Raw genomic sequence first — 22,667 nt, 5'->3', positions numbered from 1 at the left:
CCAAATTTAATGAACAAATAAATGGATAAAACAAAATGAATTCCCCACTCTCTCTGCCGATTCGGAGTCAGCTCCGTCCCCGACACCCGTCTGGAAAGAGGCACGGAGGGGCATTGCGGGGGGAGAGTGGCCCTTGGGGGTCTCCCTGGGTGGCCAATGTTGGTACCCCGCCCCTTATTCAGAGGGATGGAATCCAGAGCAGGGGAAGGGTCCGCATCCTCCTCTGAGTCTCTCACCCCCAATTTCTCCAGAGTAGGAAGAAGAGTGAGGGCAACAGTCCAGAACTGGGTTGGGAGATGACCATCGAGACGGGGGGGGGGCCCTTGGGACATGGGGGGATCAGTCTGCCATGAGCTTTGAGGACACAGGAAACCAGGTCAGATTGCAGAGGGAGGATTTATTAGAGGGTCAAGTGTCACGTGGTGGCAAGAAGGGGTGGCCCCCACCCCACCCGGTGGGTGGTGAGAGCAGCAGGAGGCGGCTGCTTCTCCCTGGGGGTGTCTCAGTAGGACCGGCGGGCCAGCGCATGAGCCGTCACCCCAACCAGCTTGTGGAAGGCATGGTGGCAAGCAGGGGTGAATTCCTTTCCGGGGGAGGGGGTAGCACGATGATGACAAGGATGTCGCCCAGGAGCTGGAAGAGAAAAGAGAGGGTGACTCCTTCTGCCAGGGGGCTCCATCTGGTACGCAGGATAAGACCCTACCAGCCCGCGGACTGTAGGAGTGCCGATATCCGGAGTGTGGGGTCAGGTGGGATTACCATGAGGAATTATAAAATATGCATCAAGCCATTGTGTCCACGATGAATGCATTGTGTTGACTGGGTTTGATTCATTGACAATAATTGCTGACCAAATCCCACAACCCTCTGCATCTCTGGCCATTTCCTCTACTGCCCATCTCTCTTGCTTGACATACACAGCCCAGTTGCTTTGCCAGGCAGGCATCCTGGGCCATAAAGAGAGTGGGCAAGCTTCTTTGAAGTAGCAACCCCAGTCCCCCCCCCCTGCCAGGCAGCCCCTTGGGGCGGGGGAGCAGCCTCACCCTGAAGTTGAGGGGGTCCATGTGCAGCTTGTCGCAGAGCAGTTCAGGCAGCTCGGACAAAGCCTCCTTGACCTCGTGCAAAGGGGGCTGGAGAGGATCCTAATGAGAGGGACGGCTGGAGAGGTCCCCAAAGTTAGAGGACCAAAGCTGGATCCAGGGAAAGACGATCAGCAGGCTGAAGAGAAGGAAGGAAGGAAGGAGAAAGGGAGAGGCATGGATGGTTATTACCCAGGTGGAAGAATGAGCTCCTACCCAACCTGCCTAGAGAGGCAACCACCCCTGGCCTTACTCGCCAAGGGCTTCCGCACGAATGATGGGCCCCTCCATTGTTATCCCCATAGTGGTGATGATCTGCATCTCGGTCATGATGGCTGGCTGTGGGCTGGGAGCTTACCTTGGCTGCTGAAGAAAACCTTCTGAGTTGAGCTAGAGCTCCTTCCAGAGCTGAAGCCTTTTATACCCTGCGCCAAAGCTCCTCCTCCTGGATTTACAGGAGCCGTCCTGGTTTCTGATTTCATCAAATAATTTTCCCCTGAGAAATCCTGGAGGGTATGGAGTAATGCCACCCCTGAGCCAAGGAGACAAGGAGCCACCCCTGTGCCAAGGAGACAAGTATAAAGGCTTTAGAAGACATCTGAAGGCAGCCCCAAAGGAGTGTCTCCCCCCATCGCTCGGGCCGGACACTGAGGTCCTCCTCCGGTGATTCAGCTACAGTGTACCAGGTAGAGGGCCTTCTTGGCAGTGGCTCCCTCCCTGTGGAAAGACATCAGATGTCAACCTGGGTGGCCTGAAAGACAGACTAGACAGATTCATGGAGGAGAAGCTCTAATGGCTCCTAGTCCGACTGGCTCTGCTCTCCCTCCACCATCAGAGGCAGCGATGCTTCTGAATCCCACTTGCAGGAAACGGCGTCAAGGGAGAGGCTCTGGGGCTCCAATCCTGTTGCCCACTGGGGTACATAGTTGGCCATTGGGAGAAGAGGATCCTGGACTCGATGGGTCTCCTTTGGCCTGACCCAGAAGGCTCTGACTTTTGTCATTCCCAGTCTTAAGGAACCTTGGGAAATGGAGTTCTGTGAGGGATCACTAGGAATTTCCAAGAGAACTTTCAATAGACATTCTAGACCTTCAAGTCCCCAGAATTCTGCAATTGTTTGTTAAATTTTCTCAAGCCTATAAAACTTGATTGTGTGTATTAGTCCAGACTGATTCAGGTGAGCTTTCAAGGGGCACAGAATCATCTTTCTCCTGAGAAACACCTGCCTGGGACCTGACCTTTTCTGGCTGTACGACTTTGGGTCACTTGAGAATTCTTCAATTCTTTCGTCATTCCTGCCCCCTTTTGTACACCTGTTCTGCTTCAAAGCCCATATTTGGAATGAAGCTCTTGCTCAGGGCTGGGGAACCTGAGGTCTTCCAGATGTGGTCTGACTCTGCTTCCCATTGGCAGGCAGTGGGCTCCCAATCCCTGCCCTTGTTGAACCTCCCTGTCTTCCTACCTTTGCCGCTTCCAACTCTCCCTCTGCTGTTCTCTCCCCACGCTGTCAAACCTGAATGTGAGCTCCCTGGGGCAGAGTCCTGTCCTACATTCCAAGGGCCCTCAGTTGATAAATGGTGAAATAATAATCATGATCTGAAAGTGCAATTAATTATCCTCAATGGACTCAATTATCCTCAAGCGATTTCAACTCTGTTTGCAATGCTTTCTTGGGCCCTGGTACAGATCAGGGCATGTGGCCAGGATTGCCCAGGGCCACCCCTGTCATTGGGAGTGAGGTGGCTGCTTCAGGGGCAGATGCTGGGCTGGAGGACACAGTGGTGAGGCATCGTAGGACAAAGACAGCCTGCCACCCCCAAGCTGGCTTGCTGCCTTCAGGTGCAGGAGAAAACATTGTCCCATCTCCAGCACTGAAGAAAGAGATTGAGCTTCCAGCTGAATCACGGGAGCTGCAGCAGTTTGTTAAGTACTGTGGCTCTTTGAGGGGGTAAACTACACTTCCCAGCAGTCTTTGGGGGAAATCATGTGCTTTCACTGTACGTTGAGTACAGAGCCTTAGAAGATTTGGGTTTCCCCATCGTGGCTGAGGGTGGGGACAAAACCCATCACCCTCATGCCCTGGCTGACCACCATCAGTGACAGAGCACTGGGCTAAATGGAGCTTGGTCCAATCGGACAGGGCAGTTTCAAATTTCCCAGGAACTCACCCTAAAGCCCTGCCAGAGGTATCTATAATTCTGTGATGGGAGTTACCTGTGAGTAAGACCCATCAAATTCAAGAAGACACCCCTCTAGCTAGACACGCCGAGAACTGCGCTGTTACTTGTTGCTCTTAAATCCCATTTATATTGGCCATGATCAGTGGCGTAGCGTGGGTTGTCAGCACCCGGGGCAAGGAAAGTAATTTGCGCCCCCTAACCCATGGATTTGTGCCCCCTAACCTGTGGATTTGCGCCCCCTAACCCATGGATTTGCCCTAACCCCAGATGTTGCGCCCGGTGCGGCCGCCCCCCCCGGCACCCCCCACGCTACGCCACTGGCCATGATTAACATGATTAACTTGATGGACATCCCTGTCTCCCAGGCGAAGCAGAGGCAAGGTTCTCCCCCAGTCCCAGGCTTGGAAGCAGCCGCTCCCCTGTGGCTTTTGTCCTTCTGACTGCCAGCCAGGTGCCCTCGGGCGCAGAGCAAGCGCCTTCTGGCCATTTGCTGGCCCCGAAAGCTGGCTCCTTCAGCTGGCTCCTTCAGCAAAGGATTTCAACCCTCGCTGGGTCCAGGAATGAGAAGGGACTCACTCCAGCATCCTACTGGCTAAGCCACACACCCCAAACTCAAAAGAATATTTCAGAATAAGATATTACATTCACAGCAGCAGAAGAAGACCTTTCCGTGGAACTTGGGCACAGTGGCTACCAGGCTCCTTTAAGCCAGCCCATGGCACACTGTCAAATGCCACATGGAGGGAAAGCGGGACCCCATCTTCTGGGGCCGCACTCCTGCGTGAATCACCTGACCCACACAAGGTCCCCGGCCCCCCAATGTGCTTTTTTTGGAGGGGAGATCACATTCCGACATCGCCTGAGAGCAGGGGGCATTCCACAAGGTGGGCGCCACAACCGAGAAGGCCCTCTGCCTGGTTCCCTGTAACCTCACCTCTCACAGTGAGGGAACTGCCAAAAGGGAGCTGGACCTCAGAGTCTGGGCTGAACAATGGGGGTGGAGACCCTCCTTTGGATATACAGGGCTGAGGCCTTTTAGGGCTTTCAAGTCAACACCAAAACTTGTGCTCAGCGATCTTAACAGCCACTGCCAGTCACCATTCTAGCTGCCGCATTCTGGATTAGTTGCAGTTTCCGCGTCACCTTCAAAGGTAGCCCCACATGGGGGGCATTGCAGTTAGTCCAAGCGGGAGATAACTAGAGCATGGACCACTATCGTGAGACAGTCAGCGGGCAGGTAGGGTCTCATCCTGTGTACCAGATGGAGCTGGGAGACAGCTGCCCTGGAAACAGAAATGGCCTTTGCCTCCATGGACAGCTGTGAGTCCAAAATTACTCCCAGGCTGCGCACCTGGTCCTTCAGGGGCACAGTCACCCCATTGAGAACCAGTGAGTCCCCCACACCTGCCTGCTCCCAGTCCAACCATTGAGCACCACTGGGGGGGGTTCAGGACTCCGTGGCACTTTGCCCCCTCCCTGAAGCTGGAGTGCTTTTCGGAGCCAGGGACCCCCCACTGTTTCCCCAAATCCTTCATCCTCAAAGCTCCTGCCAGACTGACCACTCCATGCCCCAATTGCCCCCTCCCCCCGGTCATCTCCCCACTCAGTTCTGGCCAATTGTCCTCTCTGTTCTTCCTACTGTGGAGAAATTGGGAGTGTACAGTCAAAGCACATGATTTCCCCAAAGACTTCTGGGAGGGGGTAGTTTACCCCCTCAAAGAGCCACAATACTTAACGAACTGCTGCAGCACCCGTGATTCAGCTGGAAGCTCAATCTCTTTCTTCAGCGCTGGAGATGGGACAATGTTCTCTCCTGCACCTGAAGGCAGCAAGCCAGCTTGGGGGTGGCAGGCTGTCTTTGTCCTACGATGCCTCACCACTGTGTCCTCCAGCCCAGCATCTGCCCCTGAAGCAGCCACCTCACTCCCAATGACAGGGGTGCCCTGGGCAATCCTGGCCACATGCCCTGATCTGTACCAGGGCCCAAGAAAGCATGGCAAACAGAGTGGCAATCGCTTGAGGATAATTGAGCCCATTGAGGATAATTAATTGCACTTTCAGATCATGATTATTATTATTATTATTATTACTTCACCATTTATCAACTGAGGGCCCTTGGAATGTAGGACAGGACTCTGTCCCAGGGAGCTCACATTCAGGTTTGACAGCGTGGGGAGAGAACAGCAGAGGGAGAGTTGGAAGCGGCAAAGGTAGGAAGACAGGGAGGTTCAACAAGGGCAGGGATTGGGAGCCCACTGCCTGCCAATGGGAAGCAGAGTCAGACCACATCTGGAAGACCTCAGGTTCCCCATCCCTGAGCAAGAGCTTCACTCAGAATATGGGCTTTGAAGCAGAACAGGTGTACAAAAGGGGGCAGGGATGACGAAAGAATTGAAGACTTCTAAAGTGACCCAAAGTCCTACAACAAGAAAAGTTGAGGTAAGAGGCAGGCGTTTCTCAGGAGAAAGATGATTCTGCGCCCCTTGAAAGGTCACCTGAATCAGTCTGGGCTAATACACACAATCAAGTTTTATAGGCTTGAGAAAATTTAACAAACAATTACAGAATTCTGGGGATTTGAAGGTCTAGAATGTCTGTTGAAAGTTCTCTTGGAAATTCCTAGTGATCCCTCACAGAACTCCATTTCCCAAGGTTCCTTAAGACTGGGAATGAGAAAAGTCAGAGCCTTCTGGGTGAGGCCAAAGGAGACCCATCGAGTCCAGGATCCTCTTCTCCCAATGGCCAACTATGGACCCCAATGGGCAAGCAGGATTGGAGCCCCAGAGCCTCTCCCTTGATGCCGTTTCCTGCAAGTGGGATTCAGAAGCATCGCTGCCTCTGATGGTGGAGGGAGAGCAGAGCCAGCCGGACTAGGAGCCATCATAGCTTCTCCTCCATGAATCTGTCTAGTCCGTCTTTCAGGCCACCCAGGTTGACATTTGATGTCTTTCCACAGGGAGGGAGCCACGGCCAAGAAGGCCCTTTGCCTGGTACCCTGTAGCTGAATCACCGGAGGAGGACCTCAGTGTCCGGCCCGAGCGATGGGGGGAGACACTCCTTTGGGGCTGCCTTCAGATGTCTTCTAAAGCCTTTATACTTGTCTCCTTGGCACAGGGGTGGCTCCTTGTCTCCTTGGCTCAGGGGTGGCATTACTCCATACCCTCCAGGATTTCTCAGGGGAAAATTATTTGATGAAATCAGAAACCAGGACGGCTCCTGTAAATCCAGGAGGAGGAGCTTTGGCGCAGGGTATAAAAGGCTTCAGCCCTGGAAGGAGCTCTAGCTCAACTCAGAAGGTTTTCTTCAGCAGCCAAGGTAAGCTCCCAGCCCACAGCCAGCCATCATGACCGAGATGCAGATCATCACCACTATGGGGATAACAATGGAGGGGCCCATCATTCGTGCGGAAGCCCTTGGCGAGTAAGGCCAGGGGTGGTTGCCTCTCTAGGCAGGTTGGGTAGGAGCTCATTCTTCCACCTGGGTAATAACCATCCATGCCTCTCCCTTTCTCCTTCCTTCCTTCCTTCTCTTCAGCCTGCTGATCGTCTTTCCCTGGATCCAGCTTTGGTCCTCTAACTTTGGGGACCTCTCCAGCCGTCCCTCTCATTAGGATCCTCTCCAGCCCCCTTTGCACGAGGTCAAGGAGGCTTTGTCCGAGCTGCCTGAACTGCTCTGCGACAAGCTGCACATGGACCCCGTCAACTTCAGGGTGAGGCTGCTCCCCCGCCCCAAGGGGCTGCCTGGCAGGGGGGGGGGGGGACTGGGGTTGCTACTTCAAAGAAGCTTGCCCACTCTCTTTATGGCCCAGGATGCCTGCCTGGCAAAGCAACTGGGCTGTGTATGTCAAGCAAGAGAGATGGGCAGTAGAGGAAATGGCCAGAGATGCAGAGGGTTGTGGGATTTGGTCAGCAATTATTGTCAATGAATCAAACCCAGTCAACACAATGCATTCATCGTGGACACAATGGCTTGATGCATATTTTATAATTCCTCATGGTAATCCCACCTGACCCCACACTCCGGATATCGGCACTCCTACAGTCCGCGGGCTGGTAGGGTCTTATCCTGCGTACCAGATGGAGCCCCCTGGCAGAAGGAGTCACCCTCTCTTTTCTCTTCCAGCTCCTGGGCGACATCCTCGTCATCATCGTGCTACCCCCTCCCCCGGAAAGGAATTCACCCCTGCTTGCCACCATGCCTTCCACAAGCTGGTTGGGGTGACGGCTCATGCGCTGGCCCGCCGGTCCTACTGAGACACCCCCAGGGAGAAGCAGCCGCCTCCTGCTGCTCTCACCACCCACCGGGTGGGGTGGGGGCCACCCCTTCTTGCCACCACGTGACACTTGACCCTCTAATAAATCCTCCCTCTGCAATCTGACCTGGTTTCCTGTGTCCTCAAAGCTCATGGCAGACTGATCCCCCCATGTCCCAAGGGCCCCCCCCCCCGTCTCGATGGTCATCTCCCAACCCAGTTCTGAACTGTTGCCCTCACTCTTCTTCCTACTCTAGAATAATTGTGGGTGAGAGACTCAGAGGAGGATGCAGACCCTTCCCCTGCTCTGGATTCCATCCCTCTGAATAAGGGGCGGGGTACCAACATTGGCCACCCAGGGAGACCCCCAAGGGCCACTCTCCCCCCGCAATGCCCCTCCGTGCCTCTTTCCAGACGGGTGTCGGGGACGGAGCTGACTCCGAATCGGCAGAGAGAGGGGGGAATTCATTTTGTTTTATCCATTTATTTGTTCATTAAATTTGGGGGTTCACAGGATGCAATTACAATATAAAAACACAAATCACATAAACAAAAAAAATCAACCCAATGCCCCCCCCCCCGCCAACATATTTCACCCCCATAATAACATCAAAGGAGTTTACCACCTTCACTGAAACATCAAACAAAGCCATCCAAAATAAAACACCATGGGGGCAGCAAACCCGGCAAGTCGCCCTTTGGGGGTCCCAGGAGGAGATCAACTGGGGGTAAGGGGCAGGTCTCCCCTTAATCTTCCGTGTGTGTTGAAATGGCATGATCTGCCAGCCAGGTGTCCTCGGGTGCAGAGCAAGCGCCTTCCTTGCGCCCTCAGGCCATTCGCTGGCCCAGAAACCTGCCTGGCTCCTTCAGCAAAGGAGTTCAACCCTCACTGGGTGTAGGAATGAGAAGGGACTCGTTCCAGCATCATACAGGCTAAGCCACCCACCCCAAACTCAAAACAATATTTCAGAATAAGATATTACATTCACAGCAGCAGAAGAAGACCTTTTCGTGGCCCTTGGGCACAGTGGCTACCAGGCTCCTTTAAGCCAGCCCATGGCACACTGTCAAATGCCACATGGAGGGAAAGCGGGACCCCATCTTCTGGGGCCGCACTCCTGCGTGAATCACCTGACCCACACGAGGTCCCTGGCCCCCCAATGTGCTTTTTTTGAGGGGAGATCGCATTCCGACATCGCCTGAGAGCAGGGAGCCCCAAATGACTGCCATGCTCACGCAGGGGAATATGAGATGTCCCGTTTGTTCCGGCACAGTTGAGGGGATATGCTCTGAGCCACTGAGTGCCTGTGACTGGGCGAGGGGAGAGCAAAGCACGGGAGGGGGGCTGGGGGAGGGGGGGCTTCCGTTGGACATCTGGTTGGCCAGTGGGAGCAACGGGAGCCCAGCTCTCCTCATTTGTTTATTTCCTTCAGTCATACGTATTTATAAAAACATTTCATATTCATTTATAAAAATATTTGTACACCACTGTGTCATACAAAAGTATATCCAAGAGATTTACCTCAGTAAAGCCATAATACCTGTTTAACCTTTGAAACAGTGAACGGACATCAATTAAACATTTGCAAAAGGATGCGTTCTTAATTGCCTGCACAGTCCAGGAGGAATAGAAATGTTTTCAGCAGGCAACTACAGCTTTGCATGGAAGGTGCCCCCTGAATCTCCAGTGGCAGAGAGTTCCACTGGCCTGAGGACACAACAGGTTCAGTTTCTCTCTGTTGTCAAACGGGTTTCGCCAACAACCATTGTTTGCTCCGGCAGACTGAGTTATGCTCCTTTAATTCCAATGCTCGCTTGGCGAAAGAATATTTTTGCTGTGTCAGAATCGCTGCTTGGGTGATCTGCAGCAGAGTCATTTTCACCTCCTCCTGAGCAACAGGTCGGCCTCTTCAGCCGGAGCTATCGGGGGAGCCAGGCCTGACTCAGCAGGAGGCTGGGCAGATTTGCAAAGTGGTGAAGAGAAGGGGCTGCAGGATCAGGACCCCAAAGCAGGGACCGTGCACCACAGACTTCCAGAAAGGGATGCCTGAGCAGCTCCTGTTCCAGCCCTGTGAAGAAAGCAAGGAGAGCTCTGAGTGGAGAGAAGAGGCAGCTACAAGGCGCCATGATAGTACTTCTTCTTCTTCTTCTTCTTCTTCTTCTTCTTCTTCTTCTTCTTCTTCTTCTTCTTCTTCTTCTTCTTCTTCATTAACCAAATTTGTAGGCCACCCTATACCCGCAGGTCTCAGGCGGTTCACAGGGTAAAATCACAACGTAAAAACACGAAATGCACATTGAAAACAGAAGCAGCCCAATATGTGCCATGGACTTGGGGAGTGTTGAAGGAGAGGCAGCTGTTGTCGGGTGCAGGATAAAGGGCCAAGGAGAGTTGCGCTCGAACCCCGCCAAAAAGCTCGCCTCTGTTTGGCCTGGCCACCTCCCAGGGTATTTGTGGGGATTCAATGGGACAAGAACACCCATATCCCAAACTCCTTAGCAGATTACTAGGACACAACGAGGGTCGATAAATGAGAGGCTACTCCTAGTTCTGAGCATGACATTCAAGGCAGGCCCCCCAAGCATCCCTATTTCCCAGTTTCTGATTTGATCCCGGAATGTCCCACTTTCCCTTAGGATATCCCTGTTTTCATCGGGGAAATGGTGGAGGGTATGGAGTCATGCAACCCCCGAGCCAAGGAAATAAGTAACTATACGACCTTTAGAAGACATCTGAAGGCAGCCCTGGAAAGGGAAGTTTTTGAATGTTTTATTGTGTTTTTGTATATGTTGGAAGCTGCCGAGAGTGGCTGTGGCAACCCAGTCAGATGGGCAGGGCATGAATTATATTCTCTTATGGAATAGGATGTCCCTATTTCCACCAGATGGAGAGGTATGTCAGGGCAGCCGGCACTTTGATGCAACAGCCACGTTGCATCCATTAAGAGGGAGCGCTGCCCAATCGACTGTTTCAGCCCATTCCCCAGCCTGGTGCCAACGCCATGCAGCCCACAGTGTTTGCGCAACACACAAGTTACGACAGCCGCCCTTGGACTGAGGCTCACATTGCTAGTTACTAGCAGAGCAGGTTGACTTTGCAAGAGCCAAGAGATCCAGAAACTTAATTGTAGAGCTGTAAGGGACTCCAGGGGTCATCTAGTCCAGCCCCCTGCAACGCCGGAATCTCAGCTGAAGCATCCCTGGCAATTGGCTATTCAACCTCTGCTTCCAAACCTCCAAAGAAGGAGAGTCCACCTCCGCTTGTCGGAGTCTGTTGCACTGCTGAACTGTTCTTACTGTCAGAGAGCTTTTCCGAATGAACAGCCGGAATCTCCTTTCTGGCATTTTGAAGCCTTTGGTTCGAGTCCTGCCCTCCAGAGCAGGAGAAAACAAGCACGCTCCTTCCTCCATGGGACAACCCTTGAGATATTTGAAGATGGCTCTCATATCTCCTCTCCGTCTCCTCTTCTCCAGGTTTAACATACCCAGCTCCTTCAACCGCTCCTCATACGGCTTGCCTTCCAGACCCTTGATCACCCCGGTCTCCCTCCTCTGCACACCTTCCAGCTTGTCCACATCCTTCTTAAACTGTGGTGCCCAGAAGTGGACACCATGTTCCAGGTGCGGTCCGACCAAGGCAGAAGAGTGCAGGACTATGACTTCCCTGGATCTGGACACTAGATTTCTATGGAAGCAGACTAGAATAGCATTCCCTTTTTTTGCTGCTGCATCACACTGTGGACTCATGTTCAGCTGTTCAGCTTGTGGTCCACCAAGACCCCTAGATCCTTTTCACATGTACTGCTAGTAAGCCAGGTCTCCCCCACATTACATTGATTTTTATTTCTGCATTCCAATTATGCATAAAATAGTCTTTTCAAGTCTTTTGTGCTTTTTCATATATTTCTTGATCATCTAATAAATCATCATTCAATCTCCAATAAAAAGTCAATTCCTATAATTTCACAAAAAAATGGATTATGATCTGAAAGAGTTTTTGGTTGACTGTTTAGGTCATTTTGAATCCTGATTGTGTCTTCTGCAGCATTAGCTACCATTCCCAGTTTGGTGTCATCTGAAAATTGGATGAGCACCCCCTCAATTCCTTCATCCAAATCATTTATAAAGACGTCAAACAACAACAGACCCAGGACAGCACACTGCGCACATCACTTATCACTTCTCCCCAGGTTGATGAGGAACCATTAAGGAGTCCTCTTTGGGTTTGGCCAGTCAACCGGCTACAAATCCACCAAATAGTTACCTTGTTCAACCTCCATTTTAACAGTTTCCTCGCTAGAATATCATGGGGGATTTTGTCAAAAGCCTCACTCAATTCAAGACACACTATGTCCACAGCATTCCCCTGATCTCGGCCAATAAAGCGAGATGAGCACTAATGGTCAGGGGTCCCTTTACCTTTACCCTTTTACTCACAGGTAACTCCCAACACAGAATTATAGATACCTCTGGCAGGGCTTTAGGGCGAGTTCATGAGAAATTTGAAACTGCCCTGTCAGATTGGACCAAGCTCCTTTTAGCCCAGTGCTCTGTCACTGATGGTGGTCAGCCAGGGCATGAGGGTGATGGGTTTTGTCCCCACCCTCAGCCACGATGGGGAAACCCAAATCTTCTCAGGCTCTGTACTCAACGTACAGTGAAAGCACATGATTTCCCCCAAAGACTTCTGGGAAGGGTAGTTTACCCCCTCAAAGAGCCACAATACTTAACAAACTGCTGCAGCTCCCGTGATTCAGCTGGAAGCTCAATCTCTTTCTTCAGTGCTGGAGATGGGACAATGTTCTCTCCTGCACCTGAAGGCAGCAAGCCAGCTTGGGGGTGGCAGGCTGTGTTTGTCCTACGATGCCTCACCACTGTGTCCTCCAGCCCAGCATCTGCCCCTGAAGCAGCCACCTCACTCCCAATGACAGGGGTGGCCCTGCGCAATCCTGGCCACATGCCCTGATCTGTACCAGGGCCCAAGAAAGCATTGCAAACAGAGTTGAAATCGCTTGAGGATAATTGAGTCCATTGAGGATAATTAATTGCACTTTCAGATCATGATTATTACTTCACCATGTATCAATTGAGGGCCCTTGGAATGTAGGACAGGACTCTGCCCCAGGGAGCTCACATTCAGGTTTGACAGCGTGGGGAGAGAACAGCAGAGGGAGAGTTGGAAGTGGCAAAGGTAGGAAGACAGGGAGGTTCAACAAGGGCAGGGATTGGGAGCCCACTGCCTGCCAATGGGAAGCAGAGTCAGACCACATCCGGAAGACCTCAGGTTCCCCATCTCTGAGCAAGAGCTTCGCTCAGCATATGGGCTTTGAAGCAGAACAGGTGTACAAAAGGGGGCAGGAATGACGAAAGAATTGAAGAATTCTCAAGTGACCCAAAGCCGTACAGCCAGAAAAGGTCAGGTCCCAGGCAGGTGTTTCTCAGGAGAAAGATGATTCTGTGCCCCTTGAAAGCTCACCTGAATCAGTCTGGACTAATACACACAATCAAGTTTTATAGGCTTTAGAAAATTTAACAAACAATTGCAGAATTCTGGGGACTTGAAGGTCTAGAATGTCTGTTGAAAGTTCTCTTGGAAATTCCTAGTGATCCCTCACAGAACTCCATTTCCCAAGGTTCCTTAAGACTGGGAATGACAAAAGTCAGAGCCTTCTGGGTGAGGCCAAAGGAGACCCATTGAGTCCAGGATCCTCTTCTCCCAATGGCCAACTATGTACCCCAATGGGCAAGCAGGATTGGAGCCCCAGAGCCTCTCCCTTGACGCCGTTTCCTGCAAGTGGGATTCAGAAGCATCGCTGCCTCTGATGGTGGAGGGAGAGCAGAGCCAGTCGGACTAGGAGCCATTAGAGCTTCTCCTCCATGAATCTGCCTAGTCCGTCTTTCAGGCCACCCAGGTTGACATCTGATGTCTTTCCACAGGGAGGGAGCCACTGCCAAGAAGGCCCTTTGCCTGGTACACTGTAACTGAATCACCGGAGGAGGAGGACCTCAGTTTCTGGGCTGAGCGATGGGGGTGGAGACGCTCCTTTGGGGCTGCCTTCAGTTGTCTTTATACTTGTTTGTCTCCGTGGCACAGGCGTGGCATTACTCCATACCCTCCAGGATTTCTCAGGGGAAAATAGGCATGTCTTCAGGAAAAGCAGGACATTCTTAGATCAAATCAGAAACCAGGTCGGCTTCTGTAAATCTGGGAGGAGGAGCTTTGGCGCAGGGTATAAAAGGCTTCAGCCCTGGAAGGAGCTCCAGCTCAGCACAGAAGGTTTTCTCCAGCAGCCGAGAGAACCTCCCAGCCCACAGCCAGCCATCATGACCGAGATGCAGATCATCCCCACTATTTGGATGAGAATGGATGTGGCCGTCATTGGTGCGGACGCCCTTCGCAGGTAAGGCCAGGGGTGGTTGCCTCTCTAGGCAGGTTGGGCAGGTGCTCCTCTTTCCACCTGGATAATAACCATCCATGCCACTCCCCTTTTCCTTCCTTCCTTCCTTCCTTCCTTCTCTGCAGCCGGCTGGTGGTCTACCCCTGGTGCGAGATGCTCTTCGCTATCTTTGGGAACCTCTCCAGCCCTGCCCTCTCATTAGGATCCTCTCCAGCCCTCTCTGCACAAGGTCAAGGAGGCTTTTTCCGAGCTGCGTGAACTGCTCTGCGACAAGCTCCACGTGGACCCCCTCAACTTCAGGGTGAGGCTGCTCCCCCCGCCTCAAGGGGCTGCCCTGGGGGGGGGGACTGGGGGTGCCATGTGTGTGTGTGTGTGTGTGTGTGTGTGTGTGTCACTCTGGGTGGCTTACAGGATATAAAACATGGTAAATCATTAGACATTAAAAATTTCCTGATACAGGGTTGCCTTCAGTTAGGGCATTCCACAGGGCGGGCGCCACAACCAAGAAGGCCCTCTGCCTGGTTCCCTGTAACCTCACCTCTCACAGTGAGGGAACCGCCAAAAGGGAGCTGGACCTCAAAGTCTGGGCTGAACAATGGGGGTGGAGACCCTCCTGTGGGTATACAGGGCTGAGGCCTTTTAGGGCTTTCAAGGTCAACACCAAAACTTTGAATTGTGCTCAGCGATCTTAACAGCCACTGCCAGTCACCAGTCTAGCTGCCGCATTCTGGATTAGTTGCAGTTTCCACATCACCTTCAAAGGTAGCCCCACATGGGGGGCATAGCAGTAGTCCAAGCAGGAGATAACCAGAGCATGCACCACTGTGGTGAGACAGTTTGCGGGCAGGTAGGGTCTCATCCTGTGGACCAGATGGAGGTGGGAGACAGCTGCCCTGGAAACAGAATTAACCTGTGCCTCCATGGACAGCTGTGAGTGCAAAATGACTCCCAGGCTGTGCACCTGGTCCTTCATGGGCACAGTTACCCCATTCAGGACCATGGAGTCCCCCACACCTGCCTGCCTCCTGTCCCCCCAAAACAGTACTTTTGTCTTGTCAGGATTCAGTCTCAATCTGTTGAATCTGTTGTGGCATCTGTTGTGGGGAGAGGGTGTCCCACACATGGGCCCCCTGGCAGAAGGAGTCACCCTCTCTTTTCTCTTCCAGCTCCTGGCGAAGTCCTCATCACCATCCAGCTACCCCCCCTTTAGACAGAAATTCACCCCTGCTTGCCACCATGCCTTCCACAAGCTGGTCGGGGTGGTGGCTCATGCGCTGGCCTGCCGGTCCCACTGAGACACCCCCAGGGAGAAGCGGCCGCCTCCTGCTGGTCTCCCCTTCCAGCCCCCATGTGACGCTTGACCCTCTAATAAATCCTCCCTCTGCATCTGACCTGGTTTCCTGTGTCTCCTTCTCTGGGACAGAGGGAGGGGACTGGCCTGGGGGTGTTGGCGTAGCAACGTCTCCTGTTAGTTGGGGGGCTAGGAAAGGGGTGGCTTTTCTGTCACTCAAGAGGAACCATTGAGCACCACTGGGGGGGGGTTCAGGACTCCGTGGCACTTTGCCCCCCTCCCTGAAGCTGGAGTGCTTTTCGGAGCCAGGGACCCCCGCTGTTTCCCCAAATCCTTCATCCTCAAAGCTCCTGCCAGACTGACCCCCCATGCCCCAATTGCCCCCCCCCAGTCATCTCCCCACCCAGTTCTGGCCAGTTGCCCTCTCTGTTCTTCCTTCTGTGGAGAAATTGGGGGCGAGAGACTCAGAGGGGGATGTGGACCCTTCCCCTGCTCTGGATTCCATCCCTCTGAATAAGGGTGGGGGTACCAACATGGACCACCCAGGGAGACCCCCAAGGGCCCTCTCCCCTCCCCCTGCAATGCCCCTCCCTGCCTCTGTCCAGATGGGTGTCGGGGACGGAGCTGCCTCTTAATCGGCAGAGAGAGGGGGGAATACATTTCCTTTTATCCATTTATTTCTTCATTAAATTTGTGGGTTCACAGGATGAAATTACGATATAAAGACAGAAAACACATAATCAAATAAAAACAAAGACAAACCAATAAACACCCCCGCCAACATATTTCACACCCATAATAACATCAAAGGAGTTTACCACCGTCATTGGAATGTCAAACAAAGCGATGCAAAATAAAACGCCAGAGGGGCAGCAAACCCGGCAAGATGCCCTTTGGGGGTCCCAGGCGGAGGTCTATGGGGGTATTGTGGGAATGTTCTCGGGTGCAGGAGAGGATATATTGACTAATTATATCCTTATCCAACTTGTGCTAACAAGTTCCCAAAATATCAGCAGAGTTTATAAACATTCCCCTTTAAGTTCGCAACGGTAACGCTTGCACAGGTTCGCTAGAACCTCTATAATAATTACTCTTGTAATTTCCCCTTTTGTTCCCTCTTAAAATACAAGACACGACACAGTCTTTATAAAAGTATAAAAGAGTTTACTCACGTTCTGTTCACAATGTGATCCCAGAAGGCAGACAGTCTTAAAAAGGTTACATACATTTAGAATCTATCTTGTAGCAAAATAGTCCTTATCTCCTCTCTTGGCTGGGAGCCAAGAGAGCATCCTTAGATGTTTCCTCATCGAAGGAAGATGGCAGAGAGAGAGTGGCTGCCTGCCCTGTGCTTTTGTCATTACCTGCACAGGTGAGGCCACACCCACCTCTGGTCACATGCGGAGGAAGTCCGTCCCCAGGAAGTTTACCTGCTTGCTGGACAGACATCCCCCCCCCCCCATGTTCTAACATGTACACTCTAGGAATGTTGTCATTGACTGCTCCTGTGTTTACATCCCACAGGTATGGGGCAGGTCTCCCCTAACCTTCCGAGAGTACCGAAAGGGCACGACCCGTGCTCGTCCGTTAATTTATTTTGGGGGGTTTGTGAGCCGGGATGCACAGAGGCGAGGTTCTCCCCCCGTCCCAGGCTTGGAAGCAGCCGCTCCCCCTGTGGCTTTTGTCCTTCTGACTGCCAGCCAGGTGTCCTCGGGCGCAGAGCAAGCGCCTTCCTGGCGCCCTCCGGCCATGCGCTGGCCCAGAAAGCTGCCTGGCTCCTTCAGAAAAAGATTTCAGACTGTCCCCGAACAGCCCTGGCCAACTCCCGTGGGGAGGGCGGGGAACAGCTTTGAATGGGGACACAATTGGCAAGCGAAGAGTCACACGCCCCCTTCAAAGGGATCCTGATTTCTGCTGCAGGAGAAAAGCATCTGTGTGGAAAGAGGCTGATTTCTGCTTTGCTTGAGCGGGGCAAGGAGGGGAGGGAATGTTTTAAGTTATGGGGCTTTTTCGGGATCTGCGTCATCTCCCTTCCCCTGAAGCAAGGAATGCAAAGATTTCGGGAAGAGCGGACTTTAAATTTGCCTCTTTGCGATGGATTAGTTATCGAAGTCAGGACTTTGCCTGAAAGAAGATGGAGAGCAACAACCTTGAGGGACTTTTGAGGGATTTTGACACCCCCCCCCCTTTGGACTTCCTCCTGAGAAATAAAAGCAGTAAAGAAGAAAAGAGGGGTGACAACTGGATCGACTGTCTGCTAAGCAGGAAGATTTCTGAGTTTAGGGGGGAGGAAGGAGAGGAGACCAGGATTTTGTGGAGATTACATCAGCCCACCTCCTTGGAGCCTGAAGGTGGAAACAAGAACAGCGAAAGGGAGAGGAGGGACCACATTTTGCAGCATCTTGATGGCTTCTGAGACGCAGAAGAAGAGAAATGGATTCTGCATATTTCTTAATGAGCTGGTTGTATGTAGAATTGAGGATTAAATTTGGTGGAATGTGAAGGGTGGGTGGCGCTGGGAGATTGGCAGTGTCTGTGGAGGGGATGTATATTATATATTTATACAAAACACCTCTAGGGGTTTCATGTTCACCCTCTGCAGTCCGCGCTAGTGAGGCTGAGTTGCTGGTTATGGGGACCAGAGGTCGCATAGCCATGTCCAAGACCAGGTAAGGGAGGAAGGTGTGGATGTTGTCTGGGAGGAAGTAGGGCCCAAGAAAGCATTGCAAACAGAGTTTCAATGGCTTGTCTCTTGCGGATAATTGAGCCCACTGAGGATAATTAAGTGCACTTTCAGATTATTATTATTATTATTATTATTATTATTATTATTATTATGGGTTTAACCATTGAGGGGCCTTGGAGTGTAGGACAGGACTCTGCCCCAGGGAGCTTACATTCAGGTTTCACAGCATGGGGAGAGAAAAGCAGAGGGAGAGTCGGAAGCGACAGGCCCCTGCAGCAGTTTATTTTCTCTGGTAAAATTCCAAAACAAGCAAACTTCAAACCTAAGAAAACATCAACAACTGTGGTTGGCCCTCACGCATGTTCACTTCATCAGCCTGAAGGTGGAAATAAGAGCAGCGACAGGGACAGGAGGGACCGCATTGTGTAGCATCTTGACGGCTTCTGAGACTTTCAGACAGAAAAGAAGAGAAATGGATTGCGCATATTTCTTAATGAGCTGGTTGTATGTAAAACTAAGGATTAAATTTGGTGAAATGTGAAGGGTGGGTGGCGCTAGAAGATTGGCAGTGTTAGGGGGGAGTGTATATCATATATTTCTACAAAAAATACCCTAGGTGTTTCATCTTCTGTCAGGAGCTCGGCCTACACTTGAGTAGGACCCTGGCAGAGACACATGCCCGACTAGCATGTTCTCTCCCTCCTGGTTGATCGTTTGGGAGCTTCATTAGCTTTCTTCAGCCCAAACATCACAGTGACCGATGCCAACTGACAATCGGCACACTTAGGGCTCTGCAGAGTCTTCACAGCTTGTGTAACAGACCTCAGCAACTCAGCATTTTGGCTAATCTACTTTATTTACATATAAACAGACAGGGAGCACTGCACCATGGCTCCCTCTCTCTCTAGCATCAGACAGCAAAGAGAAAAAGAACAATAGTCCCACTTCACAGAACACAGTAACACAAACATTCTGTCTCCGTCACTTCCCACTCGGTGGAGTCAAAACATACACCGTCATGTGATAGACAAAAATCCCATGACTGCAATCATGGAGCAGGAATTCTAACAGTCCACACTAGTGAGGCTGAGTTGTTGGTTACTGGGGCCAGAGGTCAAATAGCCATGTTCAAGGCAAAATAAAACCTAAAGTAGGTATTCAAAGCAACGTAATTAAAAGGGAACTAAAATATTGCTACGTGCCACCCCAGTCTCCAAGCGGAGCATGACTCCAAGGGTTTCTGCTCTGCTGTGTTTTATTGACCTCCCTTAGGAATGTTTCGTTAAAGTTAATTGTTTAAGATTGTTGTTGTTTAGCCGTTTAGTCGTGTCCGACTCTTCGTGACCCCATGGACCAGAGCACGCCAGGCACCTCTGTCCTCCACTACTGTTTAAGATTATTGTTTTGCTAAATGTCCTCTGTATACTTGACATTCCTTTGCAATGTCTTATTCTAAAATATTGTTTTGAGTTTCAGGTGGGTGGCTTAGCCCGTGTGATGCTGGAGAGAGTCCCTTCTAATTCCCATGTTTCCTGTGTGGGTATGATTAGTTTATTACAACTTCAGCCATTATTTATCAAAGGAATCTTCTGTCCATGTTTTTGTAAGCCAAACCAGGGAGGCTTGAATTTCTGCAAAAACCCCAAGTTTATGGAGGTGGAATAAAATTGGACGGAAGTGTGTAAAAAAAAACCACAATCCTTTGCTGAAGGAGCCAGGCAGCTTTCTGGGCCAGCGAATGGCCGGAGGGCGCCAGGAAGGCGCTTGCTCTGCACCCGAGGACACCTGGCTGGCAGTCAGAAGGACAAAAGCCACAGGGGGAGCGGCTGCTTCCAAGCCTGGGATTGGGGGGGGGGACCAAGACTTTGTGGGGTGCAGTGCTATGAGCCCCTCCAGCCTATGCTCAGCTTGTGTATATATATGGAAATAAAAGCAGATTTTTAAAAGGGACCCCAGTCTCCTCTGACCTTCATTCCAAGGAATATGAATTCTTGGTAAGCGCCTGAAACTCATGGCGTCCTGCACATTTTGGAGATTGGGGTGGCAGTTAGCAATATTTTAAGGTAAGTGGACCCCTGACCATTAGGTCCAGTCGTTGCCGACTCTAGGGTTGTGGCACTCATCTCGCTTTATTGGCCGAGGGAGCCGGCGTACGGCTTCCGGGTCATGTGGCCAGCATGACGAAGCCGCTTCTGGCAAACCAGAGCAGTGCACGGAAACGCTGTTTAACTTCCCGTCGGAGCGGTACCTATTTATCTACTTGCACTAGTGTGAACTGCTAGGTGGGCAGGAGCAGGGACCGAGCAACGGGAGCTCACTCCATCGCGGGGATTCGAACCGCCAACTTTCTGATTGGCAAGTCCTAGGCTCTGTGGTTTAACCTGATACGGAAGGAACGGGGGGGGGGGGTACCCATCCTTCCCCACCGCTCCCTGAAGGGGTCCGAGGCGATGGCCCCTGCAGTGCCCAGCCGGCCTCGAACCCTCAGCCCCCGCACCATTGCATAGGCACCACACTGTACCCCTGCCTTGTAAATAAAAGGCTCTCTTTCCTGCCTTCACGCGGGCGGAATAAGCCCCGTCTTTCTTATGCCTTCCTCTCGCCCTATTTCTTACGGGAGTAGACCGCATCATAATGTATCCCCATTCACTATACTGAGCTGCGCTTTAGCCAATCACAGTCATGCATTCGCCCTGCAGAAGCTAGCTCAGGGAGCTACTGCACGCCTCATTTCACTCCTGACAAGCTGCTGACGGCCCCCCACTGTGAGAACAATGGATCCGAAACCAGAGACCTCGTAAAACTGTCAAAATCCTGTTACAATGTATCCATTCTTGCAACAATATATCCGTTCTGTTTCCGATCTTGGTCAACGGTACGGAATGGGTCAGAAAGCATAGAAATCTTTGGAAATTGATATAAAATCAACCGTAACTCCGATTTCTTTGCTTTTGGTGTCATTCTACTCAGCTCCCTTTGGCCTCCGTGATGTGACCCCTACCTCCATAATCCCCGAAGCGACAGGACACGTACACAGGAACTTCTTAATCCTGTCAGATCGCTTCGCCTAACCCTTCCTCCGGGCAATATTAGGTGGCAGACGATGCATATCTCTGGCCCATTGTCTTGCCACCACCGGTATTCAATAAATGTTTACTCATGTATATCTCTCACTCTGCATATTCCCCCCTCCCTTATCTCAAATGTTAATTAGTGTAACCCCACCTTTCCTCTGAGATATTCATGACGTGTGTAATATATTCATGATGTAATCCATGAAACCCAACCTTCCCAAAATGTATTCATGACGTTTCGTGCACTGTATTCTGGGACTTGGAGGGAACTTTTAAAAGTCTATGTCGCCCCATTCTCGGGGTTCAATCTCGCCTTGAACCTGTTGTGCAATAAACTTGGATCTTCTACAGTTTGCTCCTGCGTCCGGCTGAGCTCATTTTCTTCCGCAGGGACCCACGGACTTAGTCCGATGAGCTGGGTGGCAGAGCAGCCTCGCACCCAGATTTTTCCGTAACAAACCCATGGCGCCACCTGTGTCCCTTAGCAATATTTTAGTTCCCTCTAAATTATGTTGCTTTGAATGCATCCCTTAGATTTTATTTTGCCAATTATTTTCATCGATTTCCCATAATTTTTAACAAGTTGTCACCAAATGAGTACAAATTCAATACAGATTTAAAAGCTGCCTTCCCTCCCACCCCCAAATGCCCCCTCTGTTTTCCCGAATGCTTCACTCCTTCACTTCACGTCCACTTTCCTCCAGGCAGCGTTGATGAGCTGCTTCTCTTCGGCCGTCCAGTGCACCATGATGGAGGCCTGTGGGCTGGGACAGGGTTACCAGACATCCCCGTTTTACGGGGACAGTCCCCGGGTTTGTGAATAAGTCCCCGGACAAATTCCATCCCCGGAATGTCCCCAGATTTCATCTAATGTCCCTGGGAAACGCAGCAGCGGCGGTCTGAGCAGCCCGGAGCAGTTGGCTCTGGCTGGCTTAAGGAGCTGTTCGGAAGTCCCCATATGATGGTGGTGCAGGGGCTCTCAGATGCAACTTCCAGGCTCCCTCCACCTTCCCTGACGCCAGCAACTCAGCTGTGAAGGGAGGCTGTCTCTCAGAGCAGCCTCAAAACTCCTACTTGCGTGCAAGCAGGAGCAGGGCGGGGATCTCTCAGCTGGGAAGGGAGGCTTCACGCTGCCTATCTGAGCTTGCGTGCAAGCAGGAGGGGGCAGGGATCTCTCAGTTAGGCAACGGGAAGCCTCCCTTCCCAGCTGACGGATCCCCACCCCTTCCTGTTTGCACGCAAGTAGGAATGGGATTGGGGCTGTCCGATGGGAAGGGAGGCATCTTGCTGCCCAAGCCTCACAGCCACCGCCGCTCTCAGCCCTCCTTCTCTGCCTTCCATGCCTGACCCACCACACACTGCTTCACCACCACCACTGAGCTGGGCTGAACTGGAGCTCCTTCCAGGGCTGGAGCCTTTTATACCCTGGGCCAAAGCTCCTCCTCCTCCTCTGGGGCCCAGCTTGGTGGGGCTGAGGAGCAGGAGGGGGGAAGAGGCTGGCCGTGGGGTGTGGCGCCCTGGGCCGAGCAGGAGGCCCCAGATAGCTGCTTCTCTCTAGAAGACATCAGGCCCCAGCTGCTCTCTTTATCATCTCCTCGCAAGCACCAGGACCAGGACTGAGCACACAGCCCAGGAAGCTCACAGTCCGAGAGCCATTTTGAGGGGCAAAACACACCCCACAGATCTCATGGCATTTAGACCCATTGCACA

At 51.9% G+C, this 22,667-nt stretch overlaps 1 protein-coding gene and 2 pseudogenes across 3 annotated transcripts in view; 2 read left to right on the top strand and 1 right to left on the bottom strand.

The window, feature by feature from the left end:
* LOC114589664 (uncharacterized) overlaps positions 1-22,667 on the top strand; it is a 999,511-nt gene that overhangs the window by 673,457 nt on the left and 303,387 nt on the right. The gene's annotated exons all lie outside the window — the stretch shown is intronic.
* On the bottom strand, positions 378-21,893 carry LOC144327398 (hemoglobin subunit beta-2 pseudogene; annotated as a pseudogene). Its single transcript, XR_013392478.1, has 3 exons — positions 21,641-21,893; positions 1,044-1,218; positions 378-633 (listed from the first exon to the last, which is right to left on the bottom strand). The product of XR_013392478.1 is annotated as a hemoglobin subunit beta-2 pseudogene (transcript).
* LOC114595215 (hemoglobin subunit beta-1-like) lies at positions 13,590-15,297 on the top strand (annotated as a pseudogene). The gene is made up of 3 exons (XR_013392731.1): positions 13,590-13,909; positions 14,032-14,207; positions 15,073-15,297. The product of XR_013392731.1 is annotated as a hemoglobin subunit beta-1-like (transcript).

The sequence above is a fragment of the Podarcis muralis genome, chromosome 4, assembly GCF_964188315.1.
Source record: "Podarcis muralis chromosome 4, rPodMur119.hap1.1, whole genome shotgun sequence".
Lineage (NCBI taxonomy): Eukaryota > Metazoa > Chordata > Lepidosauria > Squamata > Lacertidae > Podarcis > Podarcis muralis.
This window is presented reverse-complemented; position numbering and strand designations above follow the sequence as displayed.